We start from the raw sequence: 8,608 nt of genomic DNA on the forward strand, positions 1-8,608 counted from the left end.
AGCACTCCTGTATCCCTTGGGGAAATTCCTAACAGTGCTATTGCTGGGTCATAGGGTAGATCTATTTTTAATTTTTTGAGGAACCTCCACACTGTTTTCCAGAGCGGCTCTACCAGTTTGCATTCCCACCAACAGTGCAAGAGGGTTCCCATTTCTTCACATCCTGGCCAGCATCTATAATCACCTGATTTGTTCATTTTAGCCACTCTGACCACTCAGCGTGAGGTGGTATCTCAGCGTGGCTTTGATTTGTATTTCCCTGATGATGAGTGATGTTGAGCATCGTTTCATGTGTCTGTTGGCTATCTGGATGTCTTCTTTGGAAAAGTGTCTATTCATGTCTTCTGCCCATTCCTTCACTGGGTTATTTGTTTTTCAGATGTGGAGTTTGCGAGTTCTTTATAGATTTCGGATACTAGCCCTTTATCCAATATGTCATTTGCAAATATCTTCTCCCATTCCGACGGTTGCCTTTTAGTTTTGTTGATTGTTTCCTTTGTAGCGCAGAAGCCTTTTATCTTGATGAGGTCCCAATAGTTCATTTTTGCTTTTAATTCCCTTTTGGCAAAATTTTTTCATCTTTTGTAATTTTCTGTTTCAAGGTCATTTTAAGAAAAGTTTTACAGGGAAAATTCTTCGGACCATGATATGAGGATGAATTTCTTGAATACTAGAGTTACTACAATGCTGGCGCAAACTTTAAAAAATTTTTCTTTTAATATTTATTTCTTTTGAGAGAGAGAGAGAACGCACATGCGTGTGAGTGGGGGAGGTGCGGAGAGAGACTGAGACAGAGAATCCAAAGCAGGCTCTGCACTCTCAGCACAGAGCGTGACATGGGGCTCAAACCCACAAACCATGAGATCATGACCTGAGCCAAAGTCACACACTCAACTGACAGAGCCACCCAGGTGCCTCACTTTTTGTTAAATTTTTGTGAGTTCCTGGCCCATGCAGGGAGTGCAAATATGAATTGGAACCAACATGAACATAGGTCCATAGTCATGAATTTTCAAAGAAGACATTTCTTCATGATCTTAGAATCCATGACTATCCACATAAACTTCCTTTTACCTACTTGTGCTGATTAGACATTTTTCTAGTTTACCATTTCCTTAAGGGTGAAGTTATTCAAGAGTTCTACTTTTATGTGGACTTTTGCTTCCATCTTAAGGTAAAAGAATGGTACAGGAGGCCATTTCGTAAAATAAATACAGAAAAGATCTTTGGAAAAAACATGAATGTAGCTTTACACGCACATACACACACAGTGGTCAAGGCTTCTCGTCTGCTTTTCAGATTCAGATTCATCTGCTTTTTTGCTATAACTGTCACTCACCTTTAAGGGTTTTTACACCATCCATCAACCTATTTTGGTACACCTTTCCAACAGCTGTAAGAAAGAAACAAAGCAGACCACACCCATGAAAGATTAAGTTAGGCATTTAGGAAAGACAGACATCATAATTTACCCCCAGAAAAGGCCTAATTTAATTGTAAATAACCAAGAAAACAGTTAACAAGTAGAGAAAATTTTCAATATGGCCCCCTGGCTTCTGAGGGAGTTATTATGGGCACTCTACTATGCTGAAACACACACATCTTAATTCCCTATGCCTCCCTTTAATGTCCCCATTTTCCCTTTCTGGTATTTTCTCACTCTTTTTACTTTCCTGTATGTCCCTGTTTATTCTTGAGGATGCCTTCTGACTAGAATCAAAAGTTAGAATAGGCACTTCCTTGACTTAATACCAGGTTAGTGACTGAAGGGGCCAATGATTCTATAAACAAAGTGGCACCGCTGGGGTTACTTCTTAAACTGGAACTGCATAATTCCTTCTAAATCCTGTTTTTATCAAATGGAAATAATTCTAGAACTTCTCAAAAAATAAACACAAGTCTGAGTTCCTTAAAGGCTACATTGTTTTTTTAAATACTCACCATTGACTGGCAGACATTTCTTTAGTTTTGAGCACTCCTTATCTGTGAGCTCTACCCCCATTTTCTCCAGAATACTTTGAATATCACTGACATTAACTTCTCCTCCTTCAAAGAAAGAAATGTAAGTCGATGAAAAGTTTGACTATGACCTAAAATCTCCAAAATATGAAGAAAAAGAAGTCATTTATCTATTCAGCAGATCATGCAACAGCTATAAACAAAGTAGCATGAGACCTTTGCGCCATCAGACATCATGGAAACAGAATTGTTACCTTTACTCAAAAAATTCAATATCTATAATTATGGAGTAAAGCAATTTTTTTTTTTTGAGTAAAGCAATCTAAGCAAGATGTAAGTGGCTTGGGGGATTCCAAGTTATTTAAAATATCACAGACATTTAAAATTCAGTGTCTCTGTTATTACCTTAATTATGAGTGTTGTGTCTGGTTTTACTTCACTGCTTAATATGTTAAATCAGCATAATGTGCATTTGCCTTTGAGAACATTTAATTCTATTACACAAGTGAAGTAAGTACATTAGTTCAAGTTTGTAGTTTACAAAACATGGGCTACATCTTTTAAGATGTTTTGCAGTACATGGGGCGCCTGGGTGGCGCAGTCGGTTAAGCGTCCGACTTCAGCCAGGTCACGATCTCACGGTCCGTGAGTTCGAGCCCCGCGTCAGGCTCTGGGCTGATGGCTCGGAGCCTGGAGCCTGTTTCCGATTCTGTGTCTCCCTCTCTCTCTGCCCCTCCCCCGTTCATGCTCTGTCTCTCTCTGTCCCAAAAATAAATAAACGTTGAAAAAAAAAAAATTAAAAAAAAAAAAAGATGTTTTGCAGTACAGACAAGTAGTTTTTAAGTAAAGGGTATGTAAGTTAGATAGAAGGGAATGAAAGAACTGAGCAATATTTAATACTCATGAGGCATTACATGCACATGGAGAACATGTTCACTAAATACATGTTAGACTAAATGTATAAGAAGCGCTAAATATTTGTGATACTCTAACATTGCTTGAGGCACCAAATATTCAAGATGTGGTAAAGATTTATGACACTTGTTCAAATGACTCTAATTTGGCAATCCATTGGTGACACCATTTTTAGGTCTTCTGTGTCCTCTGCTCAAGGAACACAAAACCTATGGCTCTTTGATGGCCTTAATGGCAAACTACAACTATTAACAACAGGTACTTGTCCTTGTGTCTTTCTTTTTTTGTTTTTGTTTTTGTTTTTTTAAGTTTATTTACTTTGAGATAGAGTGGGGGAGGGGGCAGAGAGACTGAGAGAGAGAGAGAGAGAGAGAGAGAATCCCATGCAGGCTCTGTGCTGTCAGTGCAGAGCCTGACATGGGGCTCGATCTCACGAACTGTGAGATCATGACCTGATACAAAGTCAAGAGTCAGATGCTCAACTGACTGAGCCACCCAGGTGCCCCTAACCCTGAGTCTTTCTGAAAGAGTTTGTGTCACAGGCTAGAGCACTTTCCATCTGTGGTCCATCTGCTTGAATCTCAATTCTGGTCCTTATAACCACATCAGCAGCAGGAAAAACTAATGCTGCTGAACAGAGAGAGACACAAAACTTATTATGCACATCACACACCTTAGATTCAAGTAGTGTAGTCCTTCCATTCACTCTACCCTGAATTTGTTAATGTATTCCATATTTCTGCCCCATTTTTGCTGTGTGTTTTTATTTTATTTTATTTTATTTTATTTTATTTTATTATTATTTTTTTTTTGCTGTGTGTTTTTAAATGATTTAATACTGTGTGACTCAAACATTTTAACTGGGTCCATCAGCCTTTCTGTCCTGCGTACTCTGGGCTAGTACTTTGAGGCTACAATTGCAGAAAGTCTGTTTCCCTTGACACTCAGATTATGCATATCAAAGTACTGTTTGGAAGAAACCTCAGAGGATCAAGAATTTTTTATCAAGCATTGCACTTCAGTATATAGTGTAAATATCAAAAGTTAAAATTCCATACAATTTATCACGTATACAAGGACTACTTGGAGTAAAAGAGGGTATTAAAAATAATTCGTTAGGGGCGCCTGGGTGGCGCAGTCGGTTAAGCGTCCGACTTCAGCCAGGTCACGATCTCGCGGTCCGTGAGTTCGAGCCCCGCGTCGGGCTCTGGGCTGATGGCTCGGAGCCTGGAGCCTGTTTCCGATTCTGTGTCTCCCTCTCTCTCTGCCCCTCCCCCGTTCATGCTCTGTCTCTCTCTGTCCCAAAAATAAATAAACGTTGAAAAAAAAAAAAAATTAAAAAAAAAAAAAAATAATAATTCGTTAAAATTAATCTCCCTCAGTGGTAAACCATAACAATCTAGGATGTAAGATCACTCTGAAGTTAAACTCTAGGCTAGGAGTCAGCCAACTTTTCTATAAAAGTTTATAAACAATAGAAAATATTCTAGGTTTTGTAGGACTTATGATCTCTGTCACAACTACTCAGCTCCACCTTTGTATGGTAAAAGCAGCCATAAATAACGCACAAACTAATGGGCTGGATGTGTTCCAATGAAATCGTTTACACAAACGGAAGCAGATTTGGCCCAAGGGTCAGAGTTTGCCAACCCGTAGTTTAGACAATTAAAGTAGAAACACTTCCCCAATAAAATGGTAAAATGGCAGAGTAAAAAGGTAGTGATGGGAGAGTTGGAATAGAGCATTAAAATATAACTTAATGTACGAATTAGGAGCTTAGAGTCACAGTAATTGTTCACTAACCTGTAACAGTGGCCACTGCATCCATCAATGTGCTGAGCTCAACCTTCCCGTTAGCTACAAGGAAAGCCAAAATAAGGTAATAAGGCCAGAGAGCCATATATAAACAGACAAAAAATAGGGTAAATTGGGAAATAAGAGATCGAAGTTCATTAGCTCCACTGCTTTATCTGACTCAACTATAAGGATATAAACCCTGGATTTAAAGAATTAACTCCACATTAGTTGAGGGAGAGTCTTTATCTCTTGGACGAAATGGAGTCTTGAATGTACCTCTTGAATTTGAAGGCTGCTCTCCATCTTACTGGCAGGGTGAAAGGTCCCAGTGACTTATTTGGCTGTGTAGCCATTTATCAGCTTTGGTTCAGCCACATTTGTCAGAGGAGTCTTTGGGGACCACCTTTCTTGTCTTCTTACCTTTTCCCAATTTGTCTTTCTCTAGTTTCTGTGTCTATCACAACTATCTTGGGATTTTTGATCACACAAATTGGTGACCTGTTTCTTCTATTAACACTACATATACTTGTGTGTAAAGATAGGTATGTATTTCTCTTTAACCCTAAAAGACGGGTAGATATTTCAGAGAGTCTCCAAACTGAAAGGACTTGTGGTAACATCATAACTAGTCACAAAGGGGATTCAACAGTTCACTGAAAGCTAATGGGTTAATAAAAATTCTATGGGGCGCCTGGGTGGCGCAGTCGGTTAAGTGTCCGACTTCAGCCAGGTCACGATCTCACGGTCCGTGAGTTCGAGCCCCGCGTCAGGCTCTGGGCTGATGGCTCAGAGCCTGGAGCCTGTTTCCGATTCTGTGTCTCCCTCTCTCTCTGCCTCTCCCCCGTTCATGCTCTGTCTCTCTCTGTCCCAAAAATAAATAAACGTTGAAAAAAAAAAATTCTACATGATGAGTTGAATGTGTAGACTTGCTCTCCTATGTCCTAAGGCTTCATGAAGTCCTTGTGTAACACTAGGAATTATTTTTTTTTTTAAAGGGTAACGAGTCATAAAAAAAAAAGCAATAAACTTTAGAAGAATATTATGCCTTATTGGGAATAACTTGGAATGAGGATGGTTCTGAGGGGGGGGTTCAAGAGAAGGCCAAGTTTGCACCCGTGTGCTGAGTATGAACAAGTATTCCCTTGTATGCCACTGAAATTGGCCAGGATGTTGCTGGTTGTTTCAAAATGAGTATAATTTCTGCCAAACCTTCTTTGGAAAGCAGAAAACTGCATGAGTGATGATTAGGCAATTGTCTTTTTGCTTTGATAACATTTATACCAATGATTTGGAGCCCTTTGGTTATGTACTGCTCAAATGAAGTGTTAGAAGGCCAGCCTATATTTGACGTTCCTCTTGAAGACTTTCTGTCACTTTGAATTATTTGTATTTTTCACTGTTTTTCATTTGTTTAGTCTAATTATTCCATCATTCCATTCATTCTTCAATATTTATTGCCTCTAAATATAAGATGATGTACGTATGGTTTCTACTTACAAGAAAATCACAGTTCATAAACAAAGAAGAGTGATATAAAGACACTCCCTTTTTATACAATATGCTAAGTGTATAATAATATATGTGTGAATAGGATGAATTTTAAACTAAGAGGAAGAGTAAATAAAGTGAATTCCATGGATCAGGGAGCTCTGGGAAAGGTAAACTTTGAGATTAATTTTATGGGCAAGAATTGGCTGGTGAAATATGCCTAAGTATTTTTGTTCTAGGAGTTGGAGAGTATGTGGAAAAGGACAATTGGATAATCAAATCAGATGCCATGGTATAAGCATTAAATAACAAAGAAGATCTGTATATTAATTGAAGAAAATTTTATGAATTATCTACTAAATTTCAGGCACCATATGAGGCACCAAAGATTAAAATATATTTAATAATAAATTTAATATAATTTCTGAACAAGTCAGTTTCTGGGGTGAGACGGACAAGTAAACATACTGTAATAGAGTAGTTGGGTTGACATACAGCAAATGATAAAATCAGGAGATGCTCCCGCTAAAATTCATCCATTTATAGCTACTGCTTTGCAACAGGGTGGAGAGCCGACTATATAAGAATCTTGCCTATATCCAATACTATGGTTCAGACACCTCAGTGTTATAGGGCAATGTGGAAGCAGGAAATAATGTAAGATAAAGCTAAAAGGAAAGCAAGGGTCAGATCACAGATGTATGAAATAGTCAGCACTCCTAATTGGTAGGACTTGGTATTCAATGAGATGTGGCACTAAGGAAAAGTTGCAGTGAAAAATACCAATTCGGTTTTTTTTTAATATTTATTTATTTTTTGAGAGAGAGAGAAAGAGAAAACGAACAATTGGGGGAGGGGCAGAGAGAGAGACACACACAGAATCTGAAGCAGGCTGTAGGCTCTGAGCTGTCAGCACAGAGCCCAGCACGGGACTCGAACTCGTGGACAGCGAGATCATGACCTAAACCAAAGTTGGAGGCTTAACCGACTGAGCCACCCAGGTGCCCTGAAAAATGTCAATTTTTAAATTTGTTTTACTAAGAACATGATGGTGCCACCAGCTGAGAAAGGGAATGTATAATTAGGAGATAGTTTGGGGTAGGTATTTTTAAATATAGTGAATTTAAGATCTGAGGCTTTGCTGAGCAAGAATGAATTTGGCAGATACAACCCAACAGGAATCTGGATGTGGTTTTACCCAACCCATATTTGGGGAGGAATTTGGGCTGCAGAAAAACATCTAGAAGTTTTCAGCATATAATGACACTTGGAAATAGGAGTGTGGATAACACTGTCCACTGAGAATTGTAACACGGAATTGTAAAAGTTAAAGTGATTAATGGGCTTAGGACACAACTATTTGAGGGATACTAATAATACGGAAATTAGTCATATTTTTCTTCCTTCCTTTCTATTCGCCAGCCTATGAGATTCATTTTGCTCCTTGTAAATTCATTACTGGATCAGAAAGTAGTTATAATAGTTCTGTGTGTGATGCCTGGAATCCAAAAGAGAAGAGGTTAAAGATATGGGGCTTATAGAAATGAAGAGAAGCCTAGTTTCTTCTCTAAGCTTTGCAAAAATGTCATTTTGATACTAGGTAAAACTAATTATGGACACACTCATGTACAAGTGCAGAAAGTCTCCTGTAAGATACAGTAGTATGTGAAACACGCACCGGTAAGTGGTAGATTTTCTGTCACATCTTCGTGTTCCCTTTGTGTGAGCTTGATTCCCAAGTTTTCCAGGACAGTGTCCAGGGTATTCACCTTAACTCTGCCTGCTTAGGAAACATACAGGAACGAAACATGAAAAAAAAATGAGTTTAAAATATTAGAAATATATTTGTGAATGCGAATTGTTATCTGAATATATATACTTTGTCATTATTACAATAAAAAACAAAAGAGAAAATGTACTTCTGTGATTATTACTTTTCTGTATGAACTCCCATTTAACATGTCTAAGAGCATTAAATAATCAACAGAAAAATCAGAATTAGTAATTCGTCCTTTAAACCTTGAATGGAAGCCTGTATTATAAACAGCTCATGAAGGGATAGGCTACGTGATTTGATTATAACCAATATTAGAGAGAATAGGAATGAGCTTTGATGATAGGACCTCACTAATTTATTAACTAACTAATATTAAAACAGAGTGACGATCATAAGGTAACCTTAAAAACAAGCAGAATCTTAGCACTTTTTTAGATAAAATCAATCATTTTAAAGTGAACACCTCAGTGGAATTTGGTACATATTCACAATGTTGTACAAATATCACTTCCAGTTCCAAAACATTTTCATCATCCCCAAAGGAGAGCCCATACATATTAAGTAGTCACTCCCCACTCCCCTCTCCACCCAGCCCCCCGCAACCCTAACCTACTTTTTGTTTCTATGGATGTGCCTTCAATCTTCCTTCATAACAAGCTTTCCTTACACAAC

The 8,608-nt window shown here is 38.2% G+C and overlaps 1 long non-coding RNA gene across 1 annotated transcript; it reads right to left on the bottom strand.

Annotated features, from left to right (window-relative positions):
* Positions 1 to 1,338: 1,338 nt before the first annotated feature.
* LOC147571604 (uncharacterized) lies at positions 1,339 to 7,941 on the bottom strand. The gene is made up of 4 exons (XR_015247245.1): positions 7,838 to 7,941; positions 4,678 to 4,731; positions 1,942 to 2,046; positions 1,339 to 1,393 (listed from the first exon to the last, which is right to left on the bottom strand). It is a non-coding gene; the product is annotated as an uncharacterized LOC147571604 (long non-coding RNA).
* Between the last annotated feature and the right edge of the window lie 667 nt (positions 7,942 to 8,608).

The sequence above is a fragment of the Puma concolor genome, unplaced genomic scaffold (assembly GCF_028749965.1).
Source record: "Puma concolor isolate L17-30 unplaced genomic scaffold, mPumCon1.1.hap2 unalloc_scaffold_168, whole genome shotgun sequence".
Taxonomy (NCBI): Eukaryota; Metazoa; Chordata; class Mammalia; order Carnivora; family Felidae; genus Puma; species Puma concolor.